This window comes from Macaca fascicularis, chromosome 6 (genome assembly GCF_037993035.2).
Source record: "Macaca fascicularis isolate 582-1 chromosome 6, T2T-MFA8v1.1".
NCBI lineage: Eukaryota > Metazoa > Chordata > Mammalia > Primates > Cercopithecidae > Macaca > Macaca fascicularis.
In genome coordinates, this window is record NC_088380.1 from 100,486,321 (window position 1) to 100,501,241 (window position 14,921).

Genomic DNA, 14,921 nt, shown 5'->3' on the forward strand with positions numbered 1-14,921 from the left:
ACCCAAAGTGCTGAGATTACAGAAGTGAGTCACCACACTTGGCGAGTTTTTTTTTGCTGTGTTTGTTTTGTGTTTTAAATGAGAAAATGATGCTGCAAAAGGAGAACAGAGTTTGGAGCAAGGCAGACCCAAATTCTAATCCTGACTCTATCCCTTCCCAGCGTGTGACTCAGGCAACATCCTTGTTTCTCTGATCCTCAGTTCCTTCACAATTGGATTGGCTGCCTCTCCCAGGGATGTGGAAAAGATGAAAGATAATTCATTCAGAGTACCTAGTACTTCATATGTGTTTAATAAATTGTAGCTGCAATTATAATTGGAGTGGATTGCAGTCACCATGCCTGCAACTTAAAGCATACTGAATTCACCACACTTTAAACTTTGAGACACATAGTTGAATTTTGGGGAGTTCATAAAGTGAATTTCTGGAATTTTGTTCAACTCCTTTCTTACCCCAGATATGTGATTGGGAGAATTCAGCTTGTAAAGAAAAATTCTCTTAAAGGCCCATAGAAGGTCTTATTGGCTAGTACAGGGTAGCCATGGGGTTAGAGAGGGGCTACAACAGGGAGGGGGTATTGTGGGAGTTGGAGGGTCTCAGGAAGGCACAGGTCCCCTTCCATCCCTCCTGAGAATAATGCCATCTTTGTTTCTTCCTGCGTCTTAATTAGAGTCACAAGTTTGTAAAGTGAAACCATGGCAGAGTAGTTAAGGGTGCAGACTTATTAACTAAATGGAGGGGAGAAAATCCTTCCTTTGCTACTACTTCCCAATCATGTGACCTGAAGTAAGTTGCTTATCCAATCTATGTCTCGCTTCCTTGCTTGTAAAGAGGAATTTAGAATAATAACATTTTCTATTTCAGATGGTTGTTTTAAGAGAGATTTAAACAGTTAATACATATGCTTAAAATAGTCAGGCCACAGGTAAGTGATATCATTGTCATAGGTGTAAAATTTTCTTTCAAAGTGAATCCCAAAATATTCTCCATTGTAATTTTGAAGTTTCTAAATCTGTAATTTAAAGATAAAATACTTTAAATAATCTCCGTCACACACACCTCGTGCAAAAGAGAAACAGCAATTATGATCAGCAAAGAACAGACCCAGTAAATAGCCAAGAGGGCTACAATCTGAGGAATAGGTCTTTGCAACCAGTGAAGTGACTTATCCATGCTTCCCTGCAGCACAACCACGGAGGTGTCAGGGGTAATTATTGTAAACTATCCAGTGGTTCAAATCCAATTTTAAATGGTCTGGAAACGCATAAGGCTCTGATTTTTAATTTGTCTTTGAAAAAGTGCTATCTCAATTTTTAAAACCCCCCTGAGTTCTGTGACTCATACCACCACAAATCTGACCTTTCAACTAAAGGGGAACAATCTAAGTTGTTACCTTGACAACAAAAGGTAAGCAGGATGCTTTGAGCTCTGGCGCTTCTGCTATAAATAATCCATCTTTGGCCAAAGAAATATAACATGAGCATGGAGGAGAATAAGCTGGGGTGGCTATGAGAACAGTCTGCATTTCAGGAGATCATTTTAATCATCACTTTTAGGAATCATTCCCAGAGGCACTTTTGTGGCAATTAACCAATAAATCAATAAGAAGGAATAAATTCAATTTCTAAAACTGGGAATTTACACAAATCAAGACTGATAATGCTTTTTCATGTGAGAAATTTCTCTGTATGTATTTGTACCGTTGTCTAACTTCTGTTGTTTTTCTTTAAAATATTTGTTCTCTGGTTTCCCAACAACCTCTAAACCAGAACAAAGAGATGCTAACAACGAACTTTGGTCCTTCAGCTGTAATTTACACGGTATTATCCTATACAGTAGCAGGAAAGAAACAGCAATAAAGTTGGAGGACTTTTATAATGTTGTGGATTATTTTTTTAAAAATAAAAAATAAAAGTCCTCTTTTGGTTGAAAGTCACAATATACTATTGAATTTTTTTTAACCCAGCTGTGTACAGGGATAGATTTAAGATTTATGGTTGTGATTATCCTTTTGCTTGCTGACGTAAATTAGTCTTCTGGGAAGTCCAAGTTATTTCTCAATAAGCTGTAATAGTCTGTGAGTCAGAGTAGGTGCTGCTGATGAGTCTTGCAGGATTTATAGGAAGGCAACTGAGAAATTGAGGGGCACGTTCATCCAATGACCTTTGGAAATAGTGCATAAAAACATTTCCTGAATAAGAGCCTTTGCTCCAGTAGATTCTAGCTGCTTTTCAGTAAATGCAATTCACCCAGGAAAATTTCCTAAAGCATCCTTTCAGTTTGATGATATTCCTCACAATTATTAATGTTTCTTATTGTTGTAGCAGGGTGAGAATATCTACGCTGAAGCTCAGGTGAGCAAAATAGGATGACGGTTTATTTTTTCCCACTGATCTTGTTTTGTTCTTAAATTCCTACTCTTGATGATACAAGGGGACTACTCTAGATTAAAAGACACTTAAAAAACATAATAACCAAATGCAGTATGTGGATTAAATCCCCATTCAAATGAACCAACTGCAGAAATGCAATCTGAAACAATCAGAGACATTTAATATGGACTGTATATTAGGTAATTCTTGAAACAATTTTTAATTGTTTAAGATGTGATAACAGCACTGTGGTAATGGTTAAAATTGCCTGTATTTTTTGACGAGCACGCTGATGTTTGTATGAATAAAATGACATTATGTCTGAGACTTGATATTAAATATTCTATCCAAAAAAGGGTGGATTATGGAAAAAACAAGATGCAGAAAAATCTAGAATATGAGTGATGTATATGTGGGGTTTATTATACTATTTAATTTATGTGTATCTTTGAAAACATTCATAATTTTTTGCAAGTCTCTTCCAGCCTAAAACTGTTCCTGTCTCCTCACTCTGATTCTAATCCCCTCCTGGCTTGGGTAGTGCACACTGTGGCTCCCAGCCACTGTCACATTGCTCCTCCCATAGCCTTTGTGTTTCTCCTTCATGAGTTAGTAAAACAACAAAACAAAACAAAACACACACACACAAAAACAAAGACTATATTCTTTTTTTTTTTTTTTTTTTTTTCTTTTAGACGGAATCTCGCTCTGTCACCAGGCTGGAGTGCGGTGGTGTGATCTCAGCTCACCGCAACCTCTGCCTCCCGGGTTCAAGAGATTCTCCTGGCTCAGCTTCCTGAGTAGATGGGACTACAGATGTGCGCCACCACGCCCAGCTAGTTTTTGTATTTTTAGTAGAGATGGGTTTCACCATGTTGGCCAGAAAGGTCTCGATCTCTTGACCTCATGATCCACCTGCCTCGGCCTCCCAAAGTGCTGGGATTACAGGCATGAACCACCGCACGCAGTCACAAAGATTCTATTCTATCCACAAGGTTTGAAAATATAATATGATGATAGCATATTGTGTTATATTTCACCAGCAAGTACTCTCAGCTATTTCGCATGCCACCACCCTTCCCCTAACCCCTCCTCTCCCAGACATGCAGGAACTTCTAGATACCAACACTCCAGGGGAAAGCCTTGGAGAATCAGTGGAATAGAAAGGACTTTTTATGCTATCTTTCAAGCACCTTTCTTAGCCAATTTTACTCTACTCCTAATTGCTCTGTTGGAGATAGTGGCTCAACACTAGCCTTGGGGCTTCTCTGAGAAGCATGCAATCTTTCCAGAATGACCTAGAGCAAGACAAATCAAGACTTCGGTTCCAAAATCACCCTAGATTTATCTGAGTGCTTCTCTCTCATCCTCTGAAGCTTGGTCCCCAGAGTAGCAGGGAAACTAAGACCTTCACCTCCAATCTCTTGCCCTTGTTTTTCTTTTCCTCTTAGCCTGGTTACCTGGCACAGAAAGCCTTCTCAAAAGGAAATGGCATTGAAAACCATATGCAACTATCCCATTTGAGTATGTGTCTATCATCTGTTTTCCTCTCTACAATGAAAGTTCTGTGAGTGCAGAAATTTTAATCTGTTTTGTTTGCTGCTGTATCTCTAGCACTAGAGCAGTGTTTGATATACATGAGGTGCTCAATAAATATATATTAAACAGTCGATGACCAATCATGGTATACAGTCTTCCATAGTACCTATTTTAGAAATTGCATATGTATTGGTATAAACTTGTTTAATGTCAATTTCTCCCACTAAAACTGTTACCAACGCATGCCTAATAAAAATGAACTTGCATGTTTGGTAGACATACAATTTCTGATTCTTTCCCTGAGATTGTGATTCTGTAGGTCTAGGGTGGAGCTTATAAACTTGTATGTTTTGAAAATGCCTCCCACCCTCAATCAGTAGACCACTTCAGAAAACATGGCTGTAAGACATCAGTTCTAGAAGGGTAGTAGGGCTTAAGATGGGAGACATATGGCACGTCGTAGAACCTCATTACGTTTTGTCAAATAAATGAATGACTGACAGATAGTGGTCTCTTTGTGACTTGGTATTCTCTTTTTAACAACTAGACAGATCTTTCCTATAAAAATTGGTTGAGTTAACTAATGAAAAAACATTTTCTAGCATCATAATTCAAATCTTGTGGGTGGAATGTAGTCTTTTATTACTACCTCATTAACAAGAAACACAAAATATGACTATCAAGGTATCAGCCATGTTCCTTTCCAAAGCTGAAGTTAAAGTATTTACTAAACCATAACAATTAAACCTTTAGTATTAATATCAGTAATTAAGTCTTTAGTATGAATAATCATGGAAGAGGAAGTAAATCTGTCACCTTTTCAGATATTAGGAACACAAACGCATATTTTTTTCAGTTTTGTTCTGAAAACATTTAGCAGATGAGTAATTAGACAGAATACATAATGGCTATCATTTCTCTACTATCATCTTGATATTTCTGTACTTAAGATCCAAGCACTATGACTACATGAGCAGAGAGGCAGCCTGAAACCACAGAACAATCATGGGACTTGGGGACAGAAAATCTGCTTATCACTCATTTGGATCCTGATTATCACTCATTCAGCTGCTAATTGGTTGTATGACCTTTGTCAAGTCTTGTTCCCTCCGCCAGCCTGGTTAGTGGGGGTTGCATTAGTGGATTTCTGAAATTTATTCCAGTTTTTGCATCCTATAGCTTCTGTATTCATGAGTAGCCACTGCTGTAGGCACTGGGGCCACCACAGTGAACAGAACAGACACATATTTGTCCTCGGGGAGTTTATATTCTAGCAGGAGGAGAAGACAATGAAAAGCATAGAGGTTAAAATAAATAGACAGACAGATAGATAGGTTCCATGGGGAAATACAAAGCAGGGAAAAGAGTGCAGGGGTGATACCCTTGACTAGGATGGGCAGGGAAATCTCCACTGAGATTTGGGTAAATTAGTTACCCTCTGACAACACAGAAGTCACTGGTCAGGTGCATTAAGTAAGACTGTGGCTAGAAGCAGACAGTGTAGCAAACGCAGCTGGGTATAAATACAAATTCCTATAAGAACCACAGAAAAGTAAGCCAGTCAAATGCTACCTCTGGAGAAGATGGTAGTTACTTAGCTCCACCCTCATTGCCAGTCTTGCCAGATCTGCTCTGTTCCAAGAGAAAATGAAAGTCTGAATTTTTAGATAAAAAGTCCTGATTCTGTTTTGGAAAAATCTTAGCTTATTTGTTTCCTAGTGTTGCCATAACAAAGTACCACAAACTGGGCAGCTAAAAATAACAGACATTTATTCTCTTGCCGTTCTAGAGGCTAGAAGCCCCAGATCAAGATGTCAGCAGGACCACACTTTCTCTAGGACTCTGGGTAGAATCCTTTCTTGCCTTCTAGCTTCTGGCAGTGGTCACCAATCCTTGCCATTTCTTGGCTTGCAGCTTCATGAGTCCAATCTGTGCCTTGGCAGTCACAAAATACTTTTCTGTTGTATGTGTAGGTGTCAGTGCCTCTTCTCTTCCATTTACAAGAACACCACTCACATTGGATGAAAAGCCCTCTGTGCTCCAGTATGACCTCATCTTAATAACTACACCTGCGCCAACGCTATTTCTAAATAATGTCACGTTCTGAGGTATTGGGGGCTAAGGACTTCAACGCGTATTTTTAGGGGCACAATTCAATCCATAATTGCTATCGGTTAGTTTAAATATTTTTTTCATACTGCACTAGTTAACATTACATAGGACAAACAAATTAAGTTCACAGGTTATTCATTTATGAGTGCTGGACCAGAGGTTAAGGAACCTGCGAAAATGAGTGTAAGCTTGAGGAGGGCAGGCATAACTCTGTCTACTCACCCTTTTACCCAGCACCTACCACAGTGCCTGCCCAAGTATTCGCTTATTATTTCTGATAAGTGAATGAATGAATGAATGATATTTCTTTTATGTATCCAAATATCTGGAAATATCTATTACTAGAGAGAGAACCCAGTCTTACTTGTAGTTGACCAAAACTATACTCAAAATTTAATCATTTCTGCAAGTTTCTACTCAAATTTAAATAGAGCCATATAAAATTATAACCCCCACCCCTAACACAGCACCCCCTGCCTTGGATCCTACTGTATCATGAGAGTTATGCCTGTGTCTGAGATGCTCCCCAGCCACTCTATTCTATTTGTGCTATTTCCTCTTGTTTGTTTGTTTGTTTGTTTGAGACAGCATCTCACTCTATTGCCCAGGCCGAGGCTGGAGTGCAATGGCACAATCTCGGCTCAGTGCAACCTCCGCCTCCTGGGTTCAAGCAATTCTCATGCCTCAGCCTCCCAAGTAGCTGGGATTTCAGGTGTGCACCACCATGCCCAGTTAATTTTTGTATTTTTAGTAGGGACAGCATCTTGCCATGTTTCCCAGCTGGTCTCAAACTTCTGGTCTTAGGTGACCTGCCCACCCTGATCTGGAATTACAGTGCTGGAATTACAGATATGAGCCACTGTGCCCAGCCAGTGCTATTCCTTAAATGTCAATCTTTCTCTTTTTCTGTGGTAGAGATTGCCTGTGGTTTGCCCAATACCCAATCTTCTCTTTTCTTAAACGCAGAAGAAGGATGGGAATGTTTCAAAAATGAAAAACCCAGGACAATGTGCCCAGCTGAAAAATAACACTTTTAAGCTGAGTTTATCAACAGGAATAGCTAATTAGACATAAGTTGGTAGTCCTGGGGATGAAAATATTGGAGAACAATAAAGAAGAATGCGTATGGAAAACTCTTTTTGTCCTGTCCCTCTAGCCTGTTTCCTGCTTGAAAGGTGAGTGTGATAAATGGCACAACAGTAGTCATCTGGAGACCATAAAGTGATCTTGACAATGGCAGCTACACACTGTGAATGGTAAAATAGAAAGAGAGAAAGGTTTGACTTTCTGGTGCTATCTTGGAGCCACAGTATTCATGTCCGATATCTTACTTCCAGACTTCTTTTCTGTGAGAGAAAAAGCAACCCCTAATTTATTTCAGCCTCAGTGCCGGTAATATTTCTGTTTTCTCCTAGACTCACTCCTGCCCTTTTCAGATCCACTCTGCATTTTAGGAAATGATGTTTCCCAGGCTCCCTTGCCTTCTGCCTTGCAGCAAGATTTAGTGAATGGATTGGGTACCAGAGAGCAAGAGACAGGGAAAAACCAGAGCATTTCTTCCCCTTCCTCCCTGCTCCTGGAGAGACTCTGGCAACAGGTACAAGTGCTCCACTCGTACACTTTCCCTGCCCTGAGACCAATTCACCCTTCTTTAAATTCTGTATTGGATCAAAACAAGAGTCCAAAGTCCCCATTCCTCCAACATCTTCTGTAGGAAATCTTAGGTGGAACCACTGATAAGCTCTCCTATTAAAGCATTCTTCTAGATTTCTAGTGAGACACAATCTATTCTCTCACCTTATAGCCCTACACCACTCACCTTACAGCCCTAGACACAAATTTCAGTGCTTGATCGCCTCTGCCCACTTTGGTTTTTCTCTCTTAAGAGGATACACCAAGTGGCCCAATAGCTCAGTCTTGATCTGAACATAATTTTTTCCTGGAGCAGTAGAGTGATGTTGGCTTGCTTCCCTTGGCATGGCCCGTTCCTCTACTGCAGTTCACTAAATCTCCCTCCCCCTATTTTGGAAGCCATAATCCCTTGCAAGAATAAGCACAAATTTATTCATACGGGATCAAAAGCATGCATGGAATTTAGAGGATGGTTCAAAAAATTTTTTTTTATTATTCCTTTGGAGGTTCCCTTTAGGTTAGAAAGAATTCACCAGGAATGTACACTGAAAAGCTCTTTTCCCCTTTGCCACTCTCTGTCTCTCTGTCCTTTCCTGAGGGCATCAGTGCTTCTCCTTGTGATTAAGACCTATACCCACCTCTAGTCCAACAAACAAAGATGAATCCTTAAATTCTTCAGCATGCAACACCTATAAGATAAACAAACCTCTTTTTTTGCTAATATTGATCATTTATAATACAATTGCAAAGTATGCTTGTTCCAAAAGACATCCCTTCCCTTCTAGGGCAATAATGAGGAGATTGAAGGTGACAGAAGATTTCATTCTGCTACAGCAAAGAATAAGAAAATGGATTAACTTTATAACAAAGAAAATAAATAAAATTTAAGTTTCTAAAAGTTTTAGGGAAAATATAATTGGAAAAAATAAAGATAGATAAGTCCAAAAGATTTCTAGGAAATATCCTTTATTTAAGGTTTTTTTCTTTAGTCTTTTTCTATATATTTATTGTTTTATAAATAATATTTTTAAGTTTAGTGTGCCACAATGCTTTTTAAAGAATTTCTATAAAGATAAATAGCTAGCTAGCTAGATAACGACAGATGGACAGACAAGTAGATAAGCCAGCAATACATACCCAAGAATATCAATAATGATTTTGCCTCAGAGTCACCAAGTTGCAGAAGAATTATCTATGAAGAATCTTAGATGGTGGCCATGCATTTCAGAGGGCAAAAATAATCATGTGCATATTCTTTCTACAAAAGCAATTATTTTTCTTCAAGTGGAAATTGTTTCAAGGGACATACAAATGCTGTGAACTGAAATGGAAAAACCAATACATTGCTCTGTTCAAAACATCTCTGCTCAGCCCAGCTGATCTCCCACACTCCTGAATAACAGGGTAAACTTTCCAGTTAAGTGAAAATTTTAAAAATGAGGCTTGTTTGGAATAATTTCTTATGGTTTTGTTTTGGCATGTTGGTTTTTTAATTGCTGTGGAACAAAGAAGCATGTCGATGCATCTTTTGACATCCATTCTCATTTATCATGCAGAATTAGGAAGGTGAGGAAGTCTACATGTCAGTTTCTTAATGGTTGTTTTGCAATGGCAGGATGATGTGCCCTAAATGACACAATGTTTTTGAAGAAGAAATGCAATTAATTCACTCTTAACTCCCTCTCCCTGCTTCAAAAAAATGTCCTTATTTGATGAAAATGCTGGGGCACAATGAAGAAGAATGTGTAAATTAAGTCAGTTGGTTAGAGTTCATGACTTGACAAGTTATTTGACTCAGCTCTAAAAGAAATGCACTTCTACTTCTAACATGCATTTGTATTTGGGAAATATGACACACTATTCTCACAGTGAACTAGGATGCTCCGGGGGAAAATGCCCAGCTCTACTTTTTAGACTCCCAAAACATTAGATCTGAAAGGAACCACAGCAATGATTTTCTTTAACCCCTCAATGACACGACAAAGATGAGGACGGAGGTATCAGCTGACTGTCTCCAGTGTGCACACTAGGGTGAGCAATCATCTCGATTTCCCCATGTCTGTTTTGGTTTTAGCAGTTATAGTCTCATATGCCAAGAAAATCTTCAGTCTTGGAATGATTGGATTTCTTAAAATTAGGTCTAGATTTCAGATCTTCTGATTACTAACTCAGTAATGTTTGTTTTAAACATCTTTTTTTTTTTTTAACTAAGAATCTCATTTTTCTACTGTTAAAAGACAATTTGTATATATGTTTAAGTACTAATTACATGTTCCTTACATATTTGAGGAATGAAATACAAATGCTGGCTTTGGTTTCCTATATAAGACATGACCTAAATATTATTTCACTTCATTTTCTCTCCTATCTCTTTCCTTTTTATGCTTGGAAAGAAGTAGATTTGTGTTGTTATGCATGGCTTAGGCTGATAAATCAAATCAGTAGACGTTTCAAATAAACAAAATGAATTTGAGAGGTTATAAGTGTTTGCAAGTGTCACCGTGGAGACCAGAGAATGGATTGTTGCCATGGAGACTTACATAAACACTCTGACTGTGATTTCAGATATGGAGGAGATTTGGGAAGGAGGATACATAAATGGAGCTGGCACTCATTGTAGCTGGAGATGAGTTGTGTCAGAAGGCTGGAGGATGCTAAGGCAAGTTGACAGTGTGAAATGTGTCTGTGCTCATTATGCTCCATCAATGAGCAGGAAAACACCTTTGGGGAAAACCAAGTTTAGAGGGTCAGGTGGGTGTGCTCAATCAGCTACTAAAATACTATAGGATTGGAGGTGATTCCTTTTCACTCTTTCCCCTATTCATTCATTCCCCCATTCATTCACACTGGCCACCTACCATTGTTATAATAACAAGTTCTATAGGGTTGTGCTACAAGAATAATGGCAGCTTGTCTTTATTAACATGCTTATCACATTACAGAGACTGTGTTCAGCCCTCTGTGAATATTAGGTCATTGAAACTGAACAACACTTACAAGGTAAAGCAAATATTATTCCCATTCTACCAACAAAGAAACTGAAACATAGAGAAGTTAATCACCTTGCCCACGAGCACACAGCTAAAAAATGGTGAAGCCAGGATTCAAATCAGGTAGTCTGTTGGCAGAGCCCACATTCTTAAATGTCACGCTCTGATGAGAAGATGAAGTATTTATCTCTGAAGTGTTTTACATCTAAATTTGGGAGGAAAAGCACATAGTAGTGAAGATTAACACCAGGATGACCATATGTAATTCTAGTCATCTATACACATTTTAGCTAGTATTTAATTATAGATTAACATCAATTTGAACCTCATACCCTTCCTTCTTCCTCCTTTACAGATATTATATCACTGGGATTCATATTTGCAAAGAACACATTAGCTAGCCAAAAAGAAAAGAAATACATTAGCATATCAATTAGATTATGGGATATCTGGGAGGGTGAGAGACTCGTGTTTGCACACCTTCCTACTTCAGTGTACACACAATTGTTGATCAGCTTTGAATAAATGTACCCTAAAATGTACATTTGAGCTTTCAGATGAATTGACTCAAGGGTTGGACCCATTTACAATAACACTGACTCTTCCCTATAAGCTGTATATCCTCACAGAACACCTGTGGACAGCATCCCATGGCCAAGCGGTTATAATGCTTGCAAAGGTTTAGACATGGGATTCCTGGTGACCCTAGCAGACTTTGTTTGGGGCTGACCAACCTTTCACGAGAAGGAGTGATATTGAACCCTGCTCAACAGCAGACATCAAAAGAGTTTATTGTAGTCTTAAAACAATGGCTGTGAGGGGCCAGGTGCGGTGGCTCATGCCTGTAATCCCAGCACTTTGGGAGACCGAGACAGGTGGATCACAAGGTCAGGAGTTCAAGATCAGCCTGGCCAAGATGATGAAACCCCATTTCTACTAAAAAATATTTTTTTAAAAATTAGCCAGGCGTGGTGGGTGCCTGCCCAGCTACTCAGGAGGCAGGAGGCTAAGGCAGAGAATTGCTTAAACCCGGGAGGCAGAGGATGTAGTGAGCCAAGATCGCACCACAGCCCTCCAGCCTGGGTGACAGAGCGAAACTCTGTCAAAAAAAAAAAAAGAATGGCTGTGAGTATCAATAATTTTAGATAACGTCCTTTGATTCAAATCTTCTGGAAGATTTCTTCACAGATTATTGATACACAGAGGGTCAACCTTCATTTTGCATGGATGAGTACTTGGCAGAGAATGAAATATATAGAATCATCTTTCTCTTAAAAGAAGTAAAAGACAATGTAAAGCCCACTGGTTTGGGACCAAAACAGGACCAAGTTGTCATGAATATTAAACTAGAAAACAGGTATGGAGGCTGGCACCAAGCAGATATGCTGTACCTGGTGTTTCATTTTGTCCACCATATCTAACCCCATGGCTGCTCTGAACGTGAACAGAATTCCAGACTAGGCTTGTGTAAATCAAATTGCAAGCAGTTAATTTTGTCTTTAACTCTTTGGATGCTGTCAGTTATGTAATTGTTTCCCTTTTCCTTTTAATTGAAAGTTTGTCGCAAAATATGTGACCACCTCTATCTAGCAAATGCATAGAATTTCATGGTATGATTTTTTAATATACTCCACACCTAGCTTAGTCTTACTTTTTCTTTTTTTTTTCGAGATGGGGTCTCACTCTGTTGTCCAGGCTGGAGTGCAGTGGCACAATCTCAGCTCAGCCTTCATCTCCTGGGTTCAAGGGATTCTCCTGCCTCAGCCTCCCAAGTAGTTGGGACTACAGGTGCTCGTGATCATGCTCTGCTAATTTTTGTATTTTTAGAAGGAATGGGGTTTCGCCATGTTTGCCAGGCTGGTCTGGAACTCCCGACCTCAGGTGACGTACCCGCCTTGGCCTTCCAAAGTACTAGAATTACAGGCATGAGCCACTGCACCTGGCGTTACTTTCTAATCCTTATTTTCTCTTTCTCTTTTTAAAAAACTATTTATTTGCATCCTGTCTCACTGTGTTATATGAATATTTTTGTACTTAAATCCTTTTTTGAAAAAAAGTTGTCCAACCACTTGGCTACTCCCATAATATCCTCAACCAATCACCCTGATGTCCAAGATCCCCTCCTGGTCTTCATACCTGCAGGTTTTGTACTTGAGACTCCCTCAAAACCATTCCCCTTTTTGCCTGAGTTTTAGGCCAGCTGTGATTTTCTTAAATCCAGTGTATCTTTTATCTTTCAGAGATTTCTCATTATTTCTAGTCCCTAAACGTCTCCCATTCTGTTTCCCAATACTGATTTGGATTTATTTTACTTTGTATTTGCTTCTGCTATTTCCAAGGGTGGGAGGGAGAGAATGGAGAATGTGCTCCGTCTGCCATCTTCCTGTAATGTCCTCTGTGCCCTTCTTCAGTTCAGATTTGTATTTCCAACAGTGTTCTGAACACACACATTCAGATGCCCCACAGGATCCTCGACTCATAATGTCCAAACAGAACGCTTCACCTCAACCAGACCTGACTCTGTGTGTATGTATGTGTGTGTGTATGAGTGTGTGTCTGTGTGTCAGTGTGTGTGTGTTTGTGTCAGTGTGTGTGTCTGTGTGTTTGTGCTTCTGTGTGTGTGTGTACCTGTGTGTGTATGTCTGTGTGTGTACCCGTGTGTGTGTGTGTGTGTGTGTGTGTGTGTGTGTGTGTGTGTGCGCTCCCTGCATAACCCAGAAGGAAAACATGTTGACATGTTGGATCCTGGCTTTTCCCCGTCTCGAATCTCTTTTACTGAATACATGTCTAACTGTCTAGTTACGCCTTCCTAAATACTGAAATTCATAGTTCTTTGTCATCATTTCATTGCTATAACATACTCCACCTACTGTGCATGACAAAATCCACCTACTATGTACAGGCACCATTCCAGACACCAAATGGAGAAAGTTGGCTTCACTCTTGTTTTTAAAGTATACTTAATTTGATAGCTACTTCTATAATGTTTACTAGGTACCAGGAGCTCTATTAAAATTCCATGAAATCCGATTGCAGTAGAAAACACAAATTAGTTACATGAATCCTTCAAGACTCAGTTTAGGGCCTCCTGGAACCTCTTCTGAATCTTCCAGGCTGAGCTAAGCCCAACATCTTGTATAGACCACTACCCCAGCATGTTTATGTTTGCCTCTCCCATGGACTGTGAGTTCCCTGAGGTGTGCTCTTCTTTCAATCCCTAGAAGAGTGCTCAACACCAAATAGGAATGCAGTAAGTGTTGAACACCTGTCAAACTAAGCCAATTTGATCATCTCACTCTTCTGCTTAAAACCCTTCAAAGAGTCACCACCAGTAAAAGCATGAGTCCAATTCCTCAGCATGGCACACAATGCTCTGCAGGCTGTCCTTCTGGCCTCACCTTACCCGGTCCCCAGTCATTCTCCCATTGCCCCAGCCACACCAAACTCTTTCTCATGTTCCCAAAGTAATGTTCTCCACAGTTTCTCGAGGCCTAGTATGCAATGCCCTACCTGACTTGTGTGTCTTTAATGAAGTCTTCTCTTTTGTTCATGATCAAACTCAAAGATCATATATCCCCACATGTCACATGTTCCCCATAAGACTTGTGACTCTTGTTCCCATATTGTCACTTAGATTCATTTATCACATGATATTGCAATGATTCATTTATTTGTCTCTTGCTCTTTCTCTCTCCTCACTCAATAGACCTTGAGTTCTTCAAGGATAAGAATTATATTTTTCTCGTCTTTGAATTTTCTCTGCTTTCATATGGCACATAATTCCTAGAATACAGCAGATGACCAAGTAATATTTGATGTAATGAACGTATGAATGAATGGATTTGTGCAGCTCTTCACTGTGCTATGTAAGATGACTAGGCAGGGCGCGGTGGCTCAAGCCTGTAATCCCAGCACTGTGGGAGGCCGAGGTGGGCCGATCCTGAGGTCAGGAGATCAAGACCATCCTGGTTAACACGGTGAAACCCTGTCTCTACTAAAAATACAAAAAGTTAGCTGGGCGTGGTGGTGGGCACCTGTAGTCCCAGCTACTCAGGAGGCTGAGGCAGGAGAATGGTATGAACCAGGGAGGCAGAGCTTACAGTGAGCCGGGATCACGCCACTGCACTCTAGCCTGGGCAACAGAGCGAGACTCCATCTCAAAAAAAAAAAAAAAAAAAAAAAAGAAGACTAGAGAAAGGTCAAACTTCTGTTTATTTAATGTTTCTTCAGAAGGGAGGATTCAAGACCTTAATTCTCAAATCAGATTGGTACCTT